The sequence below is a fragment of the Martes martes genome, assembly GCF_963455335.1.
Source record: "Martes martes genome assembly, chromosome: 11".
Lineage (NCBI taxonomy): Eukaryota > Metazoa > Chordata > Mammalia > Carnivora > Mustelidae > Martes > Martes martes.
Genome location: NC_137899.1, coordinates 105,470,528 through 105,494,913, shown reverse-complemented (window position 1 = coordinate 105,494,913; position 24,386 = coordinate 105,470,528). Strand labels below are relative to the sequence as shown.

At 59.0% G+C, this 24,386-nt stretch overlaps 1 protein-coding gene across 1 annotated transcript in view; it reads left to right on the top strand.

Annotated features, from left to right (window-relative positions):
* Positions 1-7,556: 7,556 nt before the first annotated feature.
* Positions 7,557-24,386, top strand: part of CNPY1 (canopy FGF signaling regulator 1) — a gene marked incomplete at its 3' end in the record, with an annotated part of 71,934 nt that continues 55,104 nt past the window's right edge. Inside the window, exon 1 of the mRNA XM_080818766.1 lies at positions 7,557-7,617. The remainder of the gene's footprint in view (positions 7,618-24,386) is intronic.

The following is a 24,386-nucleotide window of genomic DNA, read 5'->3' as shown; positions in this document are numbered from 1 at the left end:
GGCCGGGTCTGAGTTGCAATTATGTTGGTATCTTTGGAGGAACTCGGATCCAGTCTGGAGGAGGCGGTGCCGTAGGGGCCCCGAGCTAACTGTGTAATCCAGACAGGCAGGAGGGGGACCACGGGGTGAGGAGGGACAGGAGACGTCCAGACATTCAGTGGGTCCGGAAACGTGTAACCTTGGGCCTCCGGCAGGACGTCTCCTCTGTCCCTCCCCGGCCCTCCCTGAGCCCCGAGAGGCCCACCCCCTGGGCCGTCCGTAGGCTCCAAGCCCTCCAGGGCCAGCACGGTGGTCCCGGGCTGGATCACACTCCTAGCGGGTCGGCGTGCGGGGCGTGCGTCCCTCCACTGAAGGTCGCGTTTCATGAAGTCAGCCTTCGTCGCAACTGTCCTCTCCAAGCTCCGGTCGTCCGGGCTCAGAGCTGGCGAGGGCCCCAAGGACAGCACTGTTCTTCCCACATTTCTTCAAGCTGCCATTTCTCCTGAAATCACTGAGTTTGGACCTGTTTGCTCTCTGCCGTGCCTAGCTTGGGGCCCTGGGGAGGGCAAGCAGCTCGAGGGGGGAGCCACGTGGCCCAGGCCTCCGTGTAACCCCGGGCTTCGTCCCGGGGCCACGGTTCCCAGGGGGGTCTGCATGTCCAGCTGTCCTCGCGGCTCCCTGTCCCTACCTCCCATCCAGCCCACCCGCTGGGGCGTCAGCCTGCTGCTGGGAGCCCGGGTCCGGAAAGTCTCCCACGGCTGAAACACAGACTCTGATTCTGTCTCTCAGGCAGATATGTCGAAGGGAGGAAGGTGAGCAGGGAGAAAGGTGGTTGGCGGGAGGAGGTTCTCAGATGCTCAGCTCCTTTCCCTTCCTCTTTCCAGAGTTCCTTTCCTGCAGCTTAGGGAAAAGCTCTTTCGGGCCAGTCTCTATGCCTAAAGGAGGGAGCGCCCACTTTGCTCGTCTGCTGGGTTCGTTGCCCCGGGGGTCCCTGCCACCAGAAAGGACAACGCTTTCTAGAGACAGAAGTTCGAGCACGTGCAGGGTGTAGAGGAGGGGTCCCCAGCCCGGGTGTCTGAGGACACCCCAAGAAGGGCTCACTTCCTGTCTGCACCAGGAGGGAACCCCAAGCTGGGGAGTTGAGGGGGTCACAGCACCACTTTCTTCCTCTCAGACATCTGGGCTTCTGCTCAGATATTCATGACGTATGTGCTCGTTCCTTAACGTGAGTCATTATTGTCACTTATGCTGAAGGGCAGGGGTCACACCGGTGTGCCCAGGAGGTTTCCAGTCTAAGTAAAAGAGACAAAACAATTCAATGAAAGAAAAACACCTCTCCCAGTAAATGAGATGATGCTTTAAACCTCAGAGGGGCGAGGTTATTGGCTTTTTCTCTTATTCATTCTTTCTTGCCTCGAGGGTCCACTCAGCACTACCTTGCCACAAAACCTTTCCATGTGAAATGCTACGTTAATACACGTCGATTGCTTCTGGTTAAAATGGAATACATTGATTTATTTATGGTTTTAAAGATGTATTTTTTAATTTATTTGAAAGAGAAAAAGAGAACGCACAGGGGGAGAGAGAGAGAGAGAGAGAGAAAGGGAGAGACTGTCGGGCAGACCCCCCACTGAGCCCAGAGCCCGATGCGGGGCTCCATCTCAAGCCCCTGAGATCATGACCTGAGCGGAAACCAAGAGTCGGATGCCTAACTGACTGAGCCAGGCAGCGCCCCAGAATACACTGATTTTAAATGAAAGTGGCTGTTTTATTTTCCATTTTTATTTTCATTTTAAATGGAAAGGGCACTTACGCTGGTTTTGACTCAAGAGTCAGGCTCGGGGCGCCTGAGGGGCTCAGTGGGTGAAGCGTCTGCCTTGGGCTCAGGTCATGATCTCAGGGTCCCGGAATCGAACCCCGCGTTGGCCTCCCCGCTCAGTGGGGAGCCTGCTTCTCCCTCTGCCTCTGCCTCTCCCCTGCTTGTGTTCTTTCTCTCTCTCTATCAGATGAATAAATACAATGTTAAAAAAAAAAACAAAGTGTCTCAGGCTCCCGGCATCTTCCGGGACAGAGTGAAGGGGGCGGGGCAGCTGTGGGGTCTCTCCCTGGCACCTGCTGGCCTCTCCAGCATTGCCCACCCACCTTGCTGGGGGGAGGCGGACGCGAGGGAAGTATGGGGAGGGGTGCAGGTGGGTGGGGTGGGGAGGCAGGGCGGGTAGGGGTGGGTTCAGGGACATTGGGGAGGGTAGGGAGGATGGGGGTAGGGGCTGTGAATCCCCCCTTGCTGGTGGGGCAGCAAACTGTGCGCCTCGGGAAACTCCAGCGCTCCCTCTCTTGCAGCGTCCAGGCAGCACCCGTAGGTTCCACTTCCAGCAAAGTGACCATCAGAGGGGGACCCCGGCACGTCCTCTGCCTGTCACGTGACACCCACGGAGCGGGCCGAGCAGACCCTCTTCGCTGCAGCAGGTCGCCCCTGCAGGGTGGCAGGAAGCCCTCCTCCTCCCGGGTGTGACCTCCCCGCAGGGTCGCGTGAACGGGGCCTTACTCCTGCGGTGTGACGGGAGCGCGCAGGTGTCCCCCACGGTCCGAAAGCTGGAGTCGCGCCGCTGGCTGGGACGGGAGACTGAGTCGAGCGCGTCCCCCGACGGCGGGCCCCGCGCGCCTTCCGCTCTTCGATCGCCTCCGCCTCGCAAACAGGCTCTGCCCTGGGTCTCCCCGCCGAGCCGAGCCTCGGCACATCCAAGGCCGCTGCGGAGAGCGCGGCCCCTCCCGAGAGTCCCTCGGTGCGCGCGGCGGCCTCCCGGGCTGTTCGGCTCCGGCCACAGTGGACGCGAGCGAACCGCAAAGGCGCCTTGTCGAAGGCGCCTCCGACGGGAAGAAAAACTTCCCTTCTTCCTCTCTGAGCTCTTCGGCTGGTCTGAAAGCGCGAAGGGCAGCCAGGTCATTGACTGAGGCTTAAATGACACCCGAGCGGAAGGCAGCGGCCGGTCGGTCGGGCCGCGAGGGCCGGGACGTGCGTGGAGGACGAGGTTGTCCTCTGCGGCAGGTGAGCTCCCAGGCCAAGAGCGATCTCCGGCGTTAGCCTCCTTCCCGGTCCAGGTCCCCTCCCCAGTGTACGTCCAGGCAGCTGAGGGCGGGGGGGGGGGGGGGGGGTGGAGAGCTTTTCCTGAATCTGCAGTTTCTTAAAAATAATCGACCTAAAATAATCTTGATGCCGAAGAGGCCTAATCAGGGGCGACGAGGTCTGCTCCCCTTCCATAGCTCGCGACATTATACACATGGTTTGGAATTTTTTTTTTTTTTTAACTTAGAAATACACTCTGGGGACGCTCCCATAGCGGTACACGGAAAGATTCCTTCCTTTTCCTGACAGCAGCCCCCTGCCCCGAGCTGTGCCGTGTCCCGCCGACGGGTAGATTATTCCCGACCCCGGCTCTCACAGTGGGGCTGCCGTGCGTGACCCCAAACCATGCCAGGGTACGTGTGGCACGGATTCTCGAAGTGGGGTCTCGGCGTCACCCCATACGTGTATCTGTCCCGTGAGGGACTATTTGGACACCACCAGATGGGCCTCCACGGAGGCCATACCCGTTTCATGGTACAGGAGGACGATGTCGTGCCGGTGCCCACCTGCGGCATGACCAGCTCTTTGATTTTGCTGGTCTTTCTTTCAGATCCTTACTCGGTTTTCAAGCAGGTTAGATTTTGACGTGTTTTGTTTTGAGTGGTCTTTATTTTTTAGGGCAGATTTTGAGCAGAATTACTGACTTCCCACGTACACTCTGCCCCCCACGGCCTGTCCCATTATCAACACACCCCCGTTGTTGCACGTGTGACGGTTGGTGAGCCCACAGTGACGCGTCCCCATCACGCGGAGTCCACGGTCTGCTTTAGGGTTCGCATCTACAGGCTTGCACTGATGTGTACTGACCGGCCTCCGCCACGACAGTCCCCCCAGCAGCCTGTCGCTGCTGTAAAAACCCTCCGTGCTCTGCCTTGTGAGTTCATTTTATTTTGTAAATAATCCTAAGAGTAGGGGCTCCTGGCCGGCTGGCTGTAAAGTGTGTGACTCTGGATCTCGGGGCTGTGGATTCGAGTCCCCCGTTGGGCATAGACATTACTTAAGAAGAAATGATTATGGGAGTGTTCTCTTTCCTTGCTGTTTGGGATTTTCTTCCTCCTGTTTTGGTACTAGTTACAAAGCCCCGTCCCATGCTGCAATTATATAAAAACTACTCTCCCTTAATGTCTTCTAGTACTTTTATGGTTTTGTTTCTTAATCCACCCGGAGCTTGTGTGGTGTGCGCTGTACTCTGGGCCTGCTTTCTGGAAGCCCCATCCCTGGAAACATCACCTGCGTCATGTCCTGAGAGCCCCGTCTGGTGGCGTAGGAAGTACAGGGGGATGGGCCGAGGGGCGCAGGGACCTGCTGGGGCTATGCATGGGGCAGGGGCAGGTGGCGCAGAGGGAGGGAAGTAGACTCATTCCGGAAGTATTTAGGGACAAAATCAAGAGGATTAGTCATGAATTAGGACGGGGTCCGGGGAGCGGGGTTGCTGGAAAAGACCTCTGGGTCTCTAGACTGCACAACAGGTGGAGAGTGGTCCCACAGACACGAGAAAACTGGGTGCTTGTTAAGGGCCTGGAGACCCCCAGAGCTGAGGAAGGAAAGCCAGACTGCATGGGGCCTAGAAGACTCTCACTCACCCCCCTCTGGCTTCCTCTCTCTCACTGGGGTGACCTGGGACCCCTCCCCAGGCTCCGTTGTCCTCTCCTACTGGCTCTTCTGCAAGGTCCTTGGGTCTCGCCTCCCACAACTGCACTGGTCCCATCCAGCTGGTTCCTCTGGAATGCAGTGACCCCCCCCAACCTGCTGGGCCAAGAGGCTGGGGTTCACTGGGGCTCCTGCTTCCGCACTGCAGACTAGTAGACTCTGACGGGAGGGGAAACCTCACCTCTCCACTTCTACCCGTTAGGAATTTCATTCAGCTTCCAGCAACCTATACCAACAAGAACAATGGCTTAAACCTGGAGGGATTTACTTTTTCCCTTATATGAAAAGAAGGCCAAGAGTTGACAGTTAAGGGCTGGTATGGGGACGGCACGAGCCCTCAGGACCCAGGCTTCCGGATGCTTGCTCTGCCTCTGCTCTCTGCTTTCCAGCCTCAAGCCTGCCTCAGGGTCTGGGACACCTGCGGGAGTTCCAGCCATCAGACCCACATTCCAGGGAGGAAGCAGAAAGGACAAAGGAAAGGCAAGAAGGACCCATTGCAGCCGCCTTCCTGATGTGAAAACAAAGGCAAAAGAAACGCAGAGAAAATGAAATCTCCTTACAGCTCGCAGCCCACACACAAGTCCTTGGGACAGGCGGAGTGACCGTCCTCCAGGAAGTCAACTGCCTCCAAATGACTACTTTGCAAGCGGCAGAAGGCAACCTTAGCTTGACATTAGCCCGACCTCCAGGACCCTGTAAAAATCCCTTTAGAAACTTCCTTTATCTCTGCGCCCCTCTCATGCGTGTTAGCAATCATCCTCCAAGCACCTGGGCACCGGTACACATCCGAAGGGTCTCACGACTACGGTTTTACTGGACAGCAGTAAATGACCCTTTCCTAACACCAGCTAGCCCCTCGAGGTCCTCGAAACCTTGCTTCCGACTTCCTTAGAGACTTACACTGTCCCCAACCCCCTCCCGACTTGCACGTATGTAATTGGCCCCTGTTCACCACCCCAGTGCAGCTCTTTCTGCCAACGGGTCCTGTCCCGTGCTTTAATAATACCACGCTTTTTGCACTGAAGACGTCGCAAAAATTCTCTCTTGACCATTTGCTCCCAGACCCCACTTCGCATCACATCATTCCCAGTTTTAAAGAGCTTTTCAGAAGTCCCCCCCAGCTCCTCCTGCTTACAGCTCAGCACCAGGGACTTTGTCCGGTGGCCACCCCGATCGCCAGGGGACGGGCACTGGAGCCCCGGAGCTGGGTGCCCTGCTGCCCCCATGACAACTGGCGTCCTGGCCCCTGGCACGCAAGCCAGGGCACGGGAACAAGTCGCTCACTGTGGCGGTCTAGGGGTGCACACAGGGGAAATGACCCAAGGAACAGTGGAGGAAACGGCAGCTTCTGTCCTGCTGGCGAAGGGACGTCATCGCGTCCGGAGGGGAGGTCAGCAAGAGTCCGAGGTGTGCTGGGTTGGCCTTGGGGAACTGCGTCCATTCAGGCATCGAGATGGGGGCATATCTGTGGCTGTCGGTCCATCGCACATTTCCTCCTCTCCCACTGAGAGAGCCTGGGAACCGTGACATCCCCGTAGCAAAAGCAGTGAGTCCCCCAAATGCTCTTCTCCACTAAACGGTACCAAGGCACTTGGAAGAACAGCCAGTCGGGGCTGGGGCGGTGGTGGTTGCAAGTAACCCGGAGACCTCCCTCCTCCCTCCTCCCTCCTCCCTCCTTCCTCCTCCCTCCTCCCTCCTCCTTTTCTCTTTCTTCCTTCCCCTTTCTTTCTTTCATCTCTCCCCCTTCTCCCCCCAGACGCGCCCCTGCTTGCATCTCCAGGGAGCTAGCCCTGTTGCAGCAGCGAGGGGACGAGCATTCACAGCTCAACCAGACGGAGTCAGCACCGGCTGCTGCTCCCGGAAAACGGAGGTCAGGTGAATTGGGGGAAATCACTTTCCCAGAAATACTCACCCTCTTTCTCCACCTAAACCCCACCCTACAGCCTGCCGCTGGGGCGGGGTGGGGGGGGGAGAGTTGGCCCTGGAGAGCAGACAGTGTGGGTGGAGACCCAGGAACGGGAAGGGGATGGTACTTCTCTGCTTTCCATATTGGGATTTCCATGAGACTCATTTGAATAAAAAGCCTTCCTGCTGACTGACCAAAGCAGTGTCCGGTTAAAATGCAAGTGCGACGCTAAGCGCCCCCCTTTCCCTGCACCTGGCTCTGGGGCGGGCAGGTAGGGTGGGAAGGAACAGGGCCTAAGGAAGAGGGGGACACCGGAGAGTGGGGTGGGGGAATGGGGCAAGTAGGCCCCCAGGACCTGGAGACGAGGTCTGTGGGGGACCTGACCACTGCGAGGCGCTTCTCAGAGCCCCCAGGAGGACCCTTCCTCCACCTCTGTCGCAGGCTGAGAGCAAGGCCCGGAGGTGCCAGGTGACCAGCATGAAGGCACCCCTTCTGCGGGGTGAGGCTGTGCCCTGGGGAGCGTGTGCCCAGAGCCTGCTGCAGCTCCCAGGGCCGCCCGCGCCGGAGAGCTGGACCAGCTGTTGCAGCAGGGCCAGCATGAGGGCAGCTGGGCAGGTGTGGGGACTGAGCGTGGGGCCACTGACCAGGACGGAGCTCGGGGACACGGGAGGGGGCGGGGCGGTGTGCAGGGATGGGGCCCCGGGGTGGGGACCAGGTGAGCCGAGGCCAGCTGCCAGCGCCTGGTCGCAGGTGCAGGTGTGGCATCTGGGGTCCAGCACTGGTGTCCAGGTAACCGGGGGACGCCAGCCACTCCCTGCTGGTGTCCAGCTTCAGGTCAGCTTCGGAGGAGGTCGGCTGTGAAGCATGGTTTCGGTGCCGCTGATCGTGGTCCTGTTGGCCCTGCTGGCGTGGCCGGCGCGGGCTCTGGGTGCTCAGGACCCCGACGTGCTGTGCGGAGGTGAGTGTGGCTGTGGACAGCTGCTTCTCTGCCCCGGGCACCCAGCCGAGAAGCCCCCGGGGCTCCAATGAGGCCCAGGCGTGGGCCTCCTGCCTGCCGTGGCTCTGGGGCTGGGGGCAGCCCCTTCACCTCTCAGCCTCCTTTTCGGGGGAGACTCGGGGGTGTGGGGTCTGCTGTGGGGGCCAGGCCGGCACACCCAGCCTGAACCAGGGGGACATCTCTTACAACTTCTTTCAGCAAACGCCCTTGCTGGTTTCCTGGCTGTAACACTGGCCCCTGGCTTCCAGAATCCATGGGTGGGTTTAGGTTTCCTCGTCGTCGGACAAAAGGCAGAAGGGGCGTTTACTCCGTCCCTCGAGCTACCGGGCGTGAGAGGCAGCGGACGGAACAGGGAAGGACAGGCCTGTGATTGCCCTTCATGGTGCGGACGGGGCCCCTGTAACCAAGAGGCCTCCGTGCTGGGTCAGGAGCCTGGAAGCTTCTGGATGGCTCTGGACTCAGAGCTGTGTCTGGCTCTTCTTCACGCTCCCTGGCCCCCTGCGTGGCCCCTGGGTCTCTGGGTGGAGGGAGGTCGCTGCTGCCTGTCCAAGCTCTACACTGACCTGTGCTGGCTTCCCTGGCCTGGCTCCGGGGTATGAGGGAGTCCTGTGTGCCCTGTGTGGCTAGGACCGGGGATGGCGGAGGCGGGGAGGGGCTGCCCACAAGCCGGTGTGAGAAGGCTGGAGAGGCCACCTGAGCTGGGGACCGAGGAGTGAGTGGTGGGACAGTGGCACGGGGGGTGTGCTCAGAGCGCCCACCATTTCCCCTTTCCCAAGTGGCCTCAGACGTTGTCCCCTGCCCACCCCACACAGAGTCAGCAGGCACCCGTGTGACTTCCTTTGTCTGGACCCGGTGCCTGACATCACTTCTTTACTCGAACGCATCCTCTCCAGAAAGTTCCTGCTCAGACGCAAACATGTCACTGAGCCTGGGAGGAGCCTGTAGGAAGGGCAGGAGACTCCGGGGCTGAGTCTTGCTGCCAGAGGGGAGGCGGGGGATAAGGGAGCTCTCAAAACAGAAAGGTGTTTGGACCCGTCTAGAACCGTGGTTTCCAAAGCTCTTTTTAGCAACGGATCCCTCTTTTCCAGCGAAGCTGTCCCCAGAGCACGGTGTGGACAGAGGATAACGTGGGGCCACCTGGCCTGTCCAGGGTCTCCAGACGGATGCGTGTGCTTGGAGAGAAGGTGGAGAGCCCCACGGGGCAGGGAAGGAGCTATTAGACCTTCTATTTATGTAGATTTTATCTTAAAACGAGCCATAGTATATTTTGGAGGTGTTTTGAGTCTACGTATAAAGCCGTGAGCGACATGTATCGGGCGCCCTCAATCCCTTGCTTGCTGGTGCGCCTTGGACCTACTCATGCGGGGCTCAGGGCGCCCAGGCAGCTGCAGCAGCTCTGAGAAGCGGGGCGCAGAGTGACGGCGTCTGTCTAGAGCCGCTGGGTGTCGCTGTGGGAGCTGGAGGGACACTGAGGCACGAAGAGGGGCGGAAGGTGGTTGTCCACGGGTACCCCCAGCTCCCCCAGACTGCCCCGGTTCCACTCAGGAAGTCCTCCCGTAGCTTTGTCTCTCTTCTCTCTCGCTCGCTCGCTCGCTCTGTTTTGCTTTGAAAATCCCTTTCAGGATTTCCTTCCGTTTGAAGGAAACTCATTGAGGGAGACCTGGGAAGGGACGTCCCCTTCCATTCGGCTGAACCCCGTCTCTCTCGCACAAATGGCCCTGAACACTGACAGCTGAGGCAACGAGGCTGCTCTGTGCCCTGAAGCAATTCTAGTTCCGCGGTGGAAAGAACTAGAATACAGAAAGCTTTCCCCAGCGGGGCAAAGGAGGCAACCTGCCTGCCCTGCTTCTAGGAGTAATATTAGCAATAAAATGCGCGAAATCAGCCTTCTTGGCCACTTTCCCCCATCCTTGTCTTTTCTGCCGAGAACGGCTGCTGGCAGAGCCAACTGCTGGGGACGTGGGTCGTCGCCCGGGGTGGGCGACTGTGCCTCTGAGACCCTTCTGTGGGCTTTGGCTGTCCTTGGCAGGCTCTGTGCGAGAGGCCAGTAGGACGGATACCTGAAATTCTGTCTAACTTCCGTGTCCAGCACGTGCATCGCAGGGGCCGGGTTCGGCCCCGGGAGCCGGCGGGGCCGCGGACGTGTCCGAGGTTTCCGATTCAGGCTCAGCGGGCGCCGCAACAAAGAAAGCACATGAACAATCGGGCACTACTGTCTTCGACTAAAGCTTTCTTTTATTTTATTTTTTTTAAGATTTTATTTATTTATTTGAGAGAGAGACAGGGAGAGAGAGCATGAGAGGGGAGAAGGTCAGAGGGGGAAGCAGACTCCCCATGAAGCAGGGAGCCTGATGCGGGGCTCGATCCCAGGACTCTGGGATCATGACCTGAGCCGAAGGCAGTCGCTTAACCAACTGAGCCACCCAGGTGCCCTAAAGCTTTCTTTTAAAGATTCTATTTATCAGAGAGAGAGAGTGCAGGGGGAGGGGCAGAGGGAGAAGCAGACCCACATGGAGCGTGCAGCTGGACACGGGGCTCGATCCGACAGTCCCACGACCCAGGAGATCATGACCTGAGCCGAAACCAAGAGTCGGACTCGTCCAAGAGTCGGACACGTCACCGACGGAGCCCCTCGGGAGTCCCCGAGTAAAGCTTTAGGTGTAAAGTCAGGCAGCAGGCTGGCCTGGTGCGCGGGCTGTGGTGGGCGCAGCTCTGCTCTCTCGAGGGTCCTGGGATCTCGAAGGATTGAGCCCCCCCGACCCACATGGATGAATCCTCTGCTCCCCGACCTCATTCCTTTGTTTGGGCGGAGGGCTCAGCTGAACACTGGGAGACAGGATTACGACCCTTGTTGGATACACGAGGAAACGGAAGCAGAGCCCAAGGGGCTTGCCTGAGATCATCGAGCTGCGAGCACAGAGCTTGGGGTCCAATCCCGATGCGCGGGCTGTGCGGGCTCCTCGTGGGTGCGACACTCTCCCCCATCCACACGGGATTCGGGGGCAACAGACATCAGTGCATCTGGGCACCACTGGGGACCACAGAGACAGAAACTGGATGGTGGTGGGGAGGCGCGGTAGACAGAGCGAGGTGCCCGGACGCGCTGGCAAGCGTCAGATGAAGGACTGAATTCACGGGGGCAGGAACCCGCGCCTCCCCCCACGCTTCAGTGTGGCCGAGTCCAGCAGACCGTCCACCTCTCGGAGGGGCTGTGAGCCCGGCCCTCCCGCGCCCTTCAGGTCTGTGTGGTCCTGCTCTCCCGGTTTTCTGCGAATGCCCTGTCTGCTCCTCCTCTGCTCTGGGGGCTCCCCCCTCTGTCCACGTCTAAGTATTGGGGGCTCAGGCTTACCCGGCCGTGAGCTTCTTGGCTCTCCACTGTCCTGCCCTCTTGATGCCTAGCCCCCTGGAAGCAGAAGCCGCTTTGGAGCTGGGACACCTCCGCAGAGCAGACAGCCCCCTAGAGCCATGGAAACCCGTGGGCCCTGGCCGTAAACCCGGCTGATGCTGTGTTGTTGCAATACCGCGGCAGGAGACCTGAGTGTGTTTTTAAACATTTGGTGCTTTACTATTAGGCTGCGGGGCTCCAAGACCTGAATGTCAGGCCGCGGTCAGCGAACTTGGCCAGCCCGACCCAGAACGTCCCGTCCCCCTCAACGTGATCAGGCTGCCGGCCCCTGTTGCTTGGCCACTGAGGATAAGAGGCAAACGACACCCGGCTGGTCCCATGGTGGGTGGCAGGACGGTGGCGCTGGTGCCTCGGTCTGGAGCAGCAGAACCCACGGTTGGCCCGTGCCAAGCCGACATGCTGGGAGGTCTCCGTGCCCTTCTGAGGTGGTCAGCCCCACCGCTCCCCACCCCTCCTCCAGCCCCGGCAGGGGGTGAGCCCTGCTTAGATGGTAGGAAACTAAGCCCGGGGCCACCTCTTCCTTCCCTGATGGGTCCAGACGGGACGCCCGGCTGGTCCTGCACAGCCCGTGTCTTTCTAGAGGACGAGGGGCCTGCTCTCCTCTTCCCTGGAACCGAGAAGTCCTTCTTCTGCCGGGTGGCTCCATCCGTGTACTCGACTTCGGTGATCCCAGCCATGACCTTGGCACCCTCCGTCACACCGCGAGAAGAGCTCAACCGCCCACACAGCCATTTTCCTTGAGTTCACGGTCGATCGCACAAACGCCCGCTGGTGTCCCACCAAGACGGGCCAGCCTCATGCGTCCGTGGTAGACACCCGCACTGGGCTCATTGCCCGTGTCACCTGCTGCCCAGTCATACCGCCTGCGGCGGGGTTGTTGGGTCCTTGAAAAGAGAGCTCACAGTGGGCGCCCGCCGGCCAGTACTGTTGGCTGGGTGAGCGGGGCAGGTGACCCGGGGGCTCAGGGAGGAGGCGGGCATCCCAGGCGGGCATCCCAGGCAAGTGTCCACCAGAGTGTACCAAGAGTCTTGGCCTTTCTAGATGCATTGCAATGCCCTCCCAACTCTTACCTGTTGAACTTCTCCTTGAACGTGTATGGATGAGCTTGCAGAGAACCTCTGTCTTCCCAAGGCTAAGCCTCCCTTGCCGACAAGCTGCTGCATCCGGCTCTTCTTACTGTTTCCTGGTAGAGTTAAGGGTTTCCTGACCTCGGTCCCACACGTTTATTTTCCTTTTAATTAGACTTTTTTTTTTTTTTTTAAGTAGGCTCCAATGCGGAGCTCGAACTCACAACCCCAAGATCAAGACCTGAGCTGAGATCAAGGGTCTGACACTCAACCGACTGAGCCCCCCAGGTGTCCCTACATAGGCCATTTTTTAGGGCAGTTTTAGGTGAACAGCAAAATGTGGGGAAGGGACGAGACCCCCCCCATAGTCCCCGCTGCCCCCAAAGCCTCCCCCACCACCAACAGCCTGAGCGGAGCGGGACAGGCACCTGTCCGGACCGTCATTGCCCAGAGTGCCCAGTGGAGCTCGGACCTCCCACCAGGCACCTCGTGTGCAGCGGGTGCGGACAGGGGTGTGGTGTCATGACCCGCCCTCAGATTCCCACGGAGTGGTTTCACTGCCCCACACGCTTGATTTTCAGCTTATTTCGAGCAGTTTTATCTCTTTTGTTATTGCCAGGATTCACGAGTATTTTTCTTCCTTCGTGCTTTCTAATTAGCTGGTATTTATACCCAGGAAATTTGTTATTTTTTAAAACTTTTTAAAAAGACTTTATTTATTTATTTGACAGAGAGAGAGACACACACAGCAAGAGAGGGAACACAAGCAGGGGGAGGGGCAGAGGGAGAAGCAGGCTCCCCGATGAGCAGGGAGCCCGATGCGGGGCTCGATCCCAGGACCCCGGAATCCTGACCTGAGCCAAAGGCAGCAGATGCTTAACGACTGAGCCACCCAGGCTCGCCTACTTTTTTTTTTTAAATTTATTTGACAGAGATTACAAGTAGGCAGAGAGGCAGGCAGAGAGAGAGAGAGGAGGAAGCAGGCTCCCCACGGAGCAGAGAGCCCGATGCGGGGCTCGATCCCAGGACCCTGGGATCATGACCTGAGCCGAAGGCAGAGGCTTTAACCCACGGAGCCACCCAGGCGTCCCTCGCCTGTTATTTTTATATATAAATTCATAATCAGACATTCCCCTGAATTCTCTGCGTCCCTAGTACTCTGTAAGGGGATTCATTTGCATTTTCCAGGTGTATCGGCAAGTAAGTGTCCATTTGCTGTTGTCTTGCCAGTGGCTCAACCTTTCCAGCTCACTCTGCTCCCCCAGATACACCTTTCCCCAGTCGGACTGGGACCCCAGACCTTCACACCCTCATCTGCCCATCTCACTGGGGCCAGAGCTCCCAGGGTCCCCAGACTCACCTAAGACACCCACCCTGCCGCGCTCTGGCCCCAAGGTGTTCTGTGCTTCTGTCCCAACAGTAACCCACGGTGAACTTGCTCCCTTCCCGGATTCTGCCCATGTGTGCACGTGAGGAGCCTACCCGTGCCTGCATGGATATTTATGGTCTGAAATCTCCTGGACTTAAGATGATCATGACTCGTTCTTGTCACCCTAGACCAGCTCCCCCTCTCTGAGCAGCACACGCCCTCTGGGGAAGCTGAAAACCTCCGCTGGGCCCAGCTTGAGCCTTCCTGAAACCCACCTGCTTCCCGGTGGGCTTGTTGGCGGCTGCCGGGGGGCCTGTACCAGGGGAGAGGAGCCCCACAAATGCTGGTGCTTATCCCCAGGACCTACCCGGGGCGCCTGCTCCACGATTTACTTCTGCCCCTACTTCCACCAACTCCTTCTTCGGTGTGTTTGGCTTGGAGGAGAGACAAAGTCGGAGCGAGCGGTGAGTCCTACTGGGTGTGAACATGGCAGACCGGATAGACACGCCACTCCTGTCCTAATGCACGGCTCACCTGTGCAAATGCATTTCTTAATACATTATATTTTATTAATTCTTAATACCTGCGTTGTCCTGCTGTTCTCAGGACGCCTGCGACGCGGAGACAGTCACCTCTGTCTCCCTTCTCGGGGGCTTCGGAGTGGCGGACGGAGCAGATTTTTATCTTTCCTGCCCTCGGCCCAACGGCTCTGTAGAGGGCACCGGGCGGTCCCCTGCATTGTGAGCAGACCTTCCCGTGTGTGTCAGCCGTCAGCATGACAGCCGACACGGGCTATTGATTTAATGACAACGATCACCGCGAGGAATTGATCTAATGTTTTCATTACACTAAAAATGCTTTAACAAGTTCATTCAGAATCGGGTGATGGTAAAGATCCTCTCGGTCCCGACTGTGTCCCCGAAGAAGGGTGACTCGTAGGCGACCTTCTGGGAAAAGAGCTGCCCCCCACCCCCTCCACCCCCCGCCCCGTGCGGTGACACCACTTCATGCCGTGTGGCCGCCTTCTCCAAAGAGACCAGAGACCTCACTGTCTCTGTCAGACCTTTCTGATTAGAAATACTCGGGGTGGCTGGTATGACAGGAGCTCCCTGCCCCCGGGGCCCTGCCTCTTCCTCGCCCCCTCCCCCGGCACGCTGGCCTTTCCGTCCCCTCCCTTGAAAAGCCCTTGACGAGGCTCAGCCTCCCGCACTGCCCGCTGTCTGGTCTGCACCCCGGGGAGGTCAGCTTACCCACCCGGGTTCCCCGGCGTGGAGGCCATCTCCACCACGTGTGGCCCTCCGTTTTGGTCCCGACGGCTTCCCAGCCACGGGCCTCCGTGCCTCGGGGCCCCAGACAGAACCGTGGCTGAGCGGCGCCGCGGGGGGCAGTCGGTGAAGCTTCCGACTCTTGATTTCAGCTCAGGTCATGGTCTCAGGGTTGTGGGCTCGAGCCCCGTGTGGGTCTCCACACTCAGTGGGGGGTCTGCCCGAGGTCCTCTCTCCCTCTCCCTGCATCCCTGCCCCTGCTCACACACTCTCTCAAATAAATACATGAATCTTAGAGGAAAAAGAACAAAACTGTGGGTGAGAGCACCTGTTCACAGGGAGGCCACCAGTATTCCATCTGAGCTCGCTGGGGGCCATCCCTGCCGCTGGCCTGGCCGGGGCCCTGGGCTGTGGGGCCCCAGCAAGCTCTCGGGGCTGTGGGAGTCCCAGAGCCGTGGCTCCTGCCTCGCCTGGGCCCAGCGCCCTTCTGCGGAGTGCAGGTGCCCAGCCTGGCCTCGTGCCGGGGGCTGGCTTTCTGCTTCGACCCCTGCTCTGAGCCGGCGGTCAGCTGTGGGTCACTCAGTCACCATGACGGATGCGCCATATCAGTTCCGAGCCCCAGTGTGAAACAGGAACGCAGGGCCCCTTCACCCATCAGTAAGAATTCCCAGAGAGCGACGTAGCGCACTCGTGGGGCACAGGCCCCTGAGCGCACCCCCCCACCAGCCTGTGTCCCAGGAACCGGGGTCATAGCCATCTTGGGGTGTGGCTCACCTGTCCAGAAGCCCCCGCAACGGGCTACTTCTTGGCCCCTTCCTTATGCTTCCTATTTGCCTGGACAGGGCCCCTTGTTCTGGGCCTGTGGGGTCTGCCTCCCCGGGGGTCCCTTCAGTTGGGCTGACCTGCAATCGGGCCCAAAGGGGCACCTTCCACCACCACCCCCAGCACAGGGAGCCCTGAGGCAGCTGATTTGTTCCTTTGTGGAGTTCCGTGCTTCCTCCCCCTCAAAAATGTGGTTCTCATCTACTCTCACACGGCAGGTGAAATCCACGGCCCTCGGGGGGAAGGGGTCACAGATGACCTCCAACCCCCGTGTATGCATCACAGGGCGCACGGCAGCCCCGGGGCTGTGGGCACTTGGAGCTCGTTGTGTCCCAGCCAGAACTCAAGCCCAGCCCCGGAGCAGTACCCACACTTGTGCTCACTGTCCGTGGGCCATGTCGCGGGGCATGGCACCACGCAGCAAATAAAATCTTTAAAAATATGTATCTATATATATCCTTCACGGTCCCTTCCACGACTCTACGCTTCGGCCTGACCTTTCTCTGGAGGTTAAACCAGGGCCTCACCAACCGAGGACTCTGATCTCCCTGTTGTCCACTCCTCAGCGCTGCCCCTCCCCCTGCAGCCCTGGCTCACACCCTCCCTAAGGAGAACGAGATGCTGGTTTGTGTTTCCTTGGCACGTCCCTTCATTAAGACGGAGGCTGGTTTTTTGTTCCCCGAGAGTGATGGTGGTGGTGGCGGCAATGATTTGTGGGTTTTCTCTGAGTCCTCAGCACTCGATGAGAAATGTAAGACTGCTTTTCCACAGGTTTGCCTGTGTGGTACACAAAAGACCCAAAATGCCTGCTTTTTTTTTTTTTTGAAGATTTTATTTATTTATTTGACAGACAGAGATCACGAGTAGGCAGAGAGGCAGGCGGGGGGGGCGGGAAGCAGGCTCCCTGCTGAGCAGAGAGCCCGATGCGGGGCTCGATCCCAGGACCCTGAGATCATGACCTGAGCCGAAGGCAGAGACTTAACCCACAGAGCCCCCCAGGCACCCCAAATTCCTGCTTTTAAAGTCATTGTTTTCTCCTCGGATTTGACTCTGTTCGCTAAAGGCAGACAGACGGCATCTTAAGAGTAGAGACACACACAGAGTTGTTCATCCTGGTTAAAAAAGAACCCTGTGGGGCACCCGGGTGGCTCAGTCGGTGAAGCGTCTGCCTTTGGCTCTGGGCAGAATCCCAGGGTCCTGGGATCGAGCCCCACGTTGGGATCCCTACTCAGCAGGGAGCCTGCTTCCCCCTCTCCCTCTTCCACTCCCCCTGCCTGGGCTCGCTTCCTCTTCCTGGCACATGAATAGATGAAATCTTAAAAGAAAGAAAAGAAAAAAAAAAAGAAACCTGCATGATTTCTGTTTTGTTTCATTTTTGGAAAACAGTTATGTTGGCGGTGGGAATGTTCCGTGAGGTTCTCGATCTCAGTGGAATGCCTTGGGAGCGGCTGGCTGGGCTGGAGAAGCCAGACGGTCAGCCCCGGGGCTTGTCCGTGCCCCCAACCCTCCATAGCCGCCCGTGTCCTGCCTCCTTCCCTCTGCCCTGAGGGTCCCGCGTGGACCGATTTCTTGATATCGGTTGAGGAAGGCTTGAGGCTATGCTGGGATGTGGCTCGTAGTTGGCTTTTCGGCCATGCACTGTGGCCGGGGCCTGTGGATCCGGATCCCCTTCAGCGATGCTCATGCCAGAGCTGGCCAGGAAGGTGAGCGGTCTGATCACACGGGCACGGGACACGGCGACTCCCGGCCTTGCCTGTGCGTCCGTGCCAGGGTGCACTGAGATGCACGGAGCCTTAGAGCCCAAGTCACCACAAAGAGGGGCTCAGACCGTGGGGACTCAGGGGGTCTATTCTGTCTGTGCCCTACAGGGCATCTGTGTCCACAGAAGAAATCACACCTGGGCCTTGGAAGAGCGGTTGATGCCCAGCTCTGAGAGGGTCAGCTTGGTAACAGCCAGGACCTCCCTGCCCAGTGGGGTTCGCTGGCAGAATGTTCCCGGCTTTCTCCGTGGAGCCAGAGCCGCACCCCCCCGGGGCAGGAGCACTGCGGCCTTACCGGAAACGACTCCAGTGTATTTTGACACTTCGTTGGGAAACGGCTTTCTTCCTGGGAAAAGCGGGAATCTTTCAGGGGAGGTGTGTAGGCGAGGCTCCTCTCGGCAGGACTGGGGGGCCCCGTGCTGGAAGCACGCGTCGGCCCCGGGGGCTGGGCTCACAGCCCGCGAGATGCCGTCGGCCAGGGTCGTGTCGCCGTTAACGTAGCAGAACTCAGTCTATGCCCTGCATTTCAGCTCCTTCCCACGACCAGACCTCTTCAGTGAGAGTGATGAATGCTGGTGAGGGTCTTCCCAGAGCCCTCAAGAGGTGACGTGGTCATGTAAGCCTCATGTTGTCCACGGAGGGCCCCCTGCAGGCTGGCTCTCCCCCGTCACCAGCGGCATCAATGCGTCTCCACGCGGAGGGCGTTTGGGGGAAATGACAGGGAATTTGGGGCGGCACCTGCTCTTGAATCTTGGCTCTGCAGCCTTGTGTGACCGGAAGCAAGGCACTTCCCCACTCTAAGGCTCGGTTTCCCCCTCAGCAAAATGGGATGACACCAGTACCTTCTGTAGCTACTCTCCCGTAGGCGTCGGTGCGACGGTGCGTGGACTGCCCAGCACCCAAGGTGGAAGCCATTGTCCCCTTGCTGGGAATTCTCCCGCTTCCCCGCAGAGAACTCCAGAGCCCACGGTCCCTGGGGACCCCTAGTCACATCGTGCCGGCTTTAACAGGGACCCAAAGGACGGGAGCCTTTCTTGAACCGCTTTGCTCGAGGCCTTGTGAAAAGAGCCAAGTGGCCGATTTCCCAGACTTTTCTTAACATCATCAGGTCTTACAGAGGAAACATTTCGTACTCAAGAAAGGAACGATAAAGAATGCCTAAGAGCGAACAAAGGAGAATTGCCTGAATCAGGGAGGGTGATTCCCGGTGGGTGCTCTGGGTGGTTGGATTTCCGGCGTCTGACGGCGATCAGACTCCGTGCTTTGCTCCAGAAATCCTTCGGCTGTGCTCGTCCTCGTCTCTCCCGGAGCAAACAGCATTTGCTGGTCTTAATTATCTCTTCCCTTGGTGACTAACGGCCATTATCCCTGACATCGAGGATGACCGAGTGAGGCTAGAGATAAACAGAATTAGAGCAAAACTAGGACATTCCCTGGAAAACAAACACCACCCATCACAAATTCTAATATTGCTTCTTTTTCTTAAAATCTTTCAGATGGAAAATGCCTGTGGGTTGGGTTCTGAGTAAAATATCTATGACCTTTCTCTTCCCCGTTCATGTCTCATTTTTGCCTCCTATCCAGAGCATCTTAAAGTAGTTAAAATGAGTTCTCCTGCTCACAGATTTTAGGCCTGAAAAATATAATTTGGGTTAAAACTCGATGGGGAGTCGCTCACATGGAGGGGTTGCCGTGGTGATGTGCTGGAGAAGAGAGATGAATGGCCAGTGGTATTTGCAAGAGCCTCGGGTCGGGCTTTGTCTCTGCACCAGCTGGTGGGCCTCCTCTTTCCAGCACCCCTCCCCACCTCCTGCCTCCCTGAATCACTGCCCGGTATGGAGACCGGAGACCGTCACAGAGCAGGGCATTTCCTGGGGTCTCCTGGCGGGTCGCGACCTTGCCAACAGATCCCCGATTTTGTTCGGCTACAGTGTGGCCAAGTGCTTCCTAGGACAGCCTGCGCTCTTCCCAGACACAGACGTGTGCCCCACTGGCTTAAGCTAAACATAGTCATTTCATTTCTGGGCCAGTAACGGGGTTGGGCCAGGCCTTAGGACGGCTCTGGCCGGGGAGAGTAGGAGGAAGACTGCTGGGGGCATCTGGGGACACTTGCCCCGCAACGGAAGTGGGCGGTTGAGGACGCTTGTCTGTGACCCCAGGCACAGCGGTCTGAGGACCGGAGGCTTGGAGCCGCAGACCGCATCTCGCCACCGCACAGGGGAGGCTGAGAGCATCGCAAAGAGAGAGAAGCAAGGGTCAGGACGACTTGGAGACGCTGAGTTTACCAGTGCTCAAGTGCCAACCTGTGGCCATCCACGCTTTTGACTTTATTGCCGTGTTGTGTGTCTCCCAGATTTGTACACTGCCGTCCTCACCCCCTGTACCTCAGAAAGGAACCAGTAAAGACAAGGTCTTTAAAGAGATAATGACGTTAAAATGAGGTCTTTAGAGACCATAACCCTGATGAGAATTAAGGTTTTAACTAACATCCAATGGATTAGAATCAATAAGTCACAATCCAATATGACTGGTCTTATAAGAGGGACTTTCAGTGGAGACGTGGGCGCACACGGAGGGAGGACGTGTGAAGACAAAGGGGAAGACAGATATGGACGAGCCCAGGAGAGAGACCTTGGACGAACCCGCCCTACTGACACCTTGATCTTGGACTGCAGCCTCCAAAACCTCGAGGGAAAGATGTCTGTCGTGTCAGCCCCACCTGTGGTAGCAGTTCTGACCGTCCTCAGAGACCGGGACAGGCTTACGAAGCAAGCCAGCAACGTTCACCCGACTCAAAGCAGCTTCAGCAATGAGGATAATGTTGGCTGTGTCACATCCAAGACGTCGGAAGGAAGGCGGCCCAGGGCGGTCTGTGCAGGCCATTAGCCACTAGGATCTTCCATCGTCCCACGCGCTCGGCTCCGGGGACTGGCTCCACGGGATACCGCCGCATTCTCAGCTCCTTCCTGTGCAGACACAGGGATGAGGTTCCTACACGTCTCTGTTTTGTCAAAGAGAGAAGAGCCTTCTTCTTGGGTCTCACTGGCCAGACCTCTCACACGTGTGTATCCCAAACCAAGAACTAGCGATGCGTGTGGAATTACTGTGGTTGGAATGAACTAGGAAGGAACCAGTTTTCAGCCACAAAGGGCTGCCGGGAACCAAATATGAGTGGTGTTTACTAATACAGAAGAAAAAGGAACAGAAATGGTGGTTGGGAGGGAACCAGCAGGGTCTGCGCCACCCACACATCCAATCCCCTCCAAACCTACCGATTTTGCCTCCTAAAGAGCTCTCAAATTCATCAACCTTTCTGCATCTCCTCTACCATAACTGTACCCAGCTGCAGTCATCTCTTGCTGGGACCGCTGCAGTAGCCTATCAGCTGGCTTACCTGTACACACCCTGGTCCCCTCATCTCTTCTAATGACAGCCTAAACGATTTTTGAAGACTAAAAATCACATCAAGTCTCAACTTTCTCAGAACGACACAGTGGTTTCGCTATGGCTTGAATAAAGGCACACCTCCTTACCTCTGCAAGGCTCTGCCGGATCTGGTCCCTGCCTGCCCGGGCAGCCTCGCCATGGGCCACAGGAATGGGGCGCTTTTGTTCTACTGTTTCTCAAATTCACATCATGCTTCTCCATTGTGCTGTTTCCGCCTGTGCCGTTCCCTCTCCAGTGGCCCTGTCCCCCCCGACTCTTCCCCCGGTGGGTGCCTACTTACCCCTCAGGCCTCCCCGGGCCCTTTCTGGGGGAACTGCCCATCTTCTGACAAAGGTCAGCCCGCGACCGTGCGACCCAGCCACACTCAGAGGCCTAAAGATGCAGGCTGAAGAGGCTCCGTCCCCCCGGCCACCCCCCGGGCGCACTCCCGTAGCTCCCTCCCGCACCCGGGCCGTAGTGCGGCTCTTGTCCTGATTCCGTTCCCACCGGGCCTGGCCTCCGCCACAGGTGTGGTCTGCGTGCCAGGAGTGAGCGCCGGAGAGCCCCGGGAGCCAGGCCCCGGGCAGTTCTACACAACCTCTCCCTGCCATTCCGCGGGCCGGCGCCGACCTCGGGCACCGGCAGCTCGCGATGGGGCGGGTGACCATGTTCTCTCATCCCGGCCCGTGGTGGAGGATCTCGGAGCCTGGGGGAGCCCCTCTCCGGATCTTGGTGGCCGTCCCCTCTTGCGTGGGAACTCCAGGACTGGCCGTGGCCAGGATGTGGCTCCTGTCACCTTCCCCTGGGTCTCTGGCGCCCTGGCTCAGGGCCGGGAGGAGAATCAGGACAGAGATACTGTGTGGAACGGCCGAGCTGACAGGATCACTCCAGGTTCAGTGTCAAAGGCAGCTGGGGACAACCCAGTATGCGAGAGGGCAGAGTGAGGGACATTAGGTACCTCTGCTGGAGGGGGGTCTCACGCGGCCGTTTGAAACACCGTCGCAGCTCTGCCGCAAGCAGAGAACGTACTTAGGACATACTGTGGGTTACAGACGATGGGAGAAAGACTGCGTCTTCTTATAACGAAGACTTCCGTCGCTCAAACATCCTCTCCGGCTCGCCTCCTCCCAGCGGCAGACACCGGCCCCTCTGGGTCCCAGCCTGACTCGTCCTCGGGGCGTCGCTCTGAGACCCGAGCCAGCGGGCATCCTGTGAGCCTCCCTGCCTGGTTCCGCAGCACCCCTGCCATCAGGCCGTCTTCCCAGCCGGACGGCAAGCCCCTGCAGGCCCGCCGTCCGCTCCCGGCTCTGTCTCTGTCACCCGGCACGGTGCTGGCAAAACAGTGACTTTCCTCTGGGTGGCCAGGTGGCCGAGCACCTATGGGTTCCTGTGGCCCAGGGCCTGAAATCCAAGTGTCGGTCGGGCCACTCCCTCAGAAACGAGGATCTTCCTCGCCTGTACCCACGTCTGGATTGTTGGCTTACAGACCCTGCCTCTGTCGTCGCAGGGGCTCCCCCGACCTGTCTCTGCGTCTCTCCTCTCACAAGGACACCAATCATGTGAGATCAAGGTCCCCAGCTCGGCCTGGTCGCCTCCAGCTGAGTCACGTTCACGGATACCGGGGCTTCGGCTGGGGACATAGCGGAAGGGAGTGAAGGGGGGTCGGCCCCCCAGGCCCAAGCTGCTTCCCACACCCTCCCGGGGACACCCCTCCCTCTGTCGGAGGCTCCTGGCTGCTCCCACTCCCTCAGCCCCGAAGGAGGCCCATGGCCAAGCTCCAGGTCATGGTTCCAACGCAGGTGCGGCTCGCCTTAGGGTCTCTCGGCTCATGTCTCTCCCACTCCCTCCTGGGATGGTCCAACACCCCAGCAACTTCTGGATGTCTAGTGCCCACAGCGCGTAAGAGAGACCTCTGCTTGGGGTGGGGAGGGGGATAAGGGTTTCTTGATGGCCGGAGTGCGGGGTGGTGTTCCCTTCTCGGGGCATCAGGGCTTCGTCTCTCCTAAAGAAGGCGGGATCCAGCAAGCAGGACGCAGGCATTTGGGGTGGTGGAAGAGCGTGGGTCTTTGAGTAGCCGTCCGGGGACGCAGGTGCCTGTCCCAGATGCAGACACAGCCGGGCCACACCCAGACTAGGGCCCAGGAAGCTCCAGGCCTGGGCCCCGGGGTCTGTGTCTTGGCATTTCCCGGGTGAGTCTGTGGCTCAGCTGCATGGGCGGCTGGGGGGCGGGTCCCTGCTGGTGGCTCTGCTCTACTTGGGCTCCGGCACCCCCTCCTTGCCAAGCGAGGTCTCTGCGCGCGCCTCTGAGCTGTCGGGGCTCCTTCTCACATCCATGCCCTCCCGGACCCCATCCCGGGTGAGTTGAGTTCCTCTGAGGGCCCGGGCTGCTCCTTCCTTGGACTTTGCTCGTGTTCTGAAAGACGGCAGGTGCTCAGACGCCAGTGCAGTCAGGAGCATCTGCGGCCGGCACAGAGCCAGGGGCCCGAGGGAAGGCGGCCCTGGTTCCCCACGGTCGCTGGTCCCACGTGTGAATGCTCATACCCCGAGGTGGCTCTCGGGCCACCTGCGTGCTGCCGCTCAGGAACAGCAGAGCCGGGGAGATGGGAGCCGCCCCCGACGGCTCTGCCCCTGAGCCCCACGGGGTCCCCCGAACCTGCCGGGACAGGCTTCACCACCTCCTTACCGTTTCCAAACCTCACGCCGAGAAAGAGAAGGAGAGCGAGGGTGGGAGAAGGGAGGAGGCAGACAGACGGAAGAGGTCGGCGGGCCCAGCTGGGAGGAGGGCGCGCCCTCTGGCAGGCAACGCGACCCGCCAACCCCCCCACGAGGCCCCACTCCCGCCGCCTGCTCTAATAAACTCGAAACTCCAGTGACTTAAGTGAAGATTTCAGATTAACATTTAAATTAACACCGGACTGGAAATCTGGAGGCCCAGGTCGCTGATGTGACTCTGTTAACTTGTTCTGTGACCTGGGGCAGAAATTTAAAATGATCTTTTCTCATCGAGCTGGCCCTCCGTGGGGAGGTCAGGGACGGCAGACCGAGAGGACTCCTTCCCTCCCAGCCCGTCCTGGAAGCGAGAGCCTCCCGTGCAGGCGGGGACCCCCTTTGACCCTGAGATGCTCTGCTTGACGGGTGAACGTGGACCCTCCCCACCCCGGGGGTCTGGGCCTCCAGGCAGCCGGGGGCCGCGGGAGAGAGAGACACGAGTTGTGGGCCTCCCTGACCACCAAGGCTTGGGGATGACCGGGGGCCCCCCCGTCAGTGTGGTCTCTCCAGGGGTCCCTCTTTGCGGGCCCTCCTTTATGGGGCCTGTCTTGGTGTCCCCGAATCCCGAGGGGGAAGGGAACAGGTGTGAACAGGTGACCGGATGGCCCCCAGGGGGCCAGACCACTCCCGCCCTGTGGACTCCCAAGAGCCAAGAACAGCCCAGATCAGGCTGGAGCCAGAAACGTGGTTCTGCCACACCGAGCAGAGAGCCCTTGGGGATCTGGGATCAGCAGGGCAGGTTGGGGATTCCGAGAGTCCGGACTCTTCCAGAGGGTGGGGGAAGGGGCCGACCTTGTGCGTGTCTGACTTCTTGCAGACGCTGGAATCCTTGGCCTAGGATGAGGG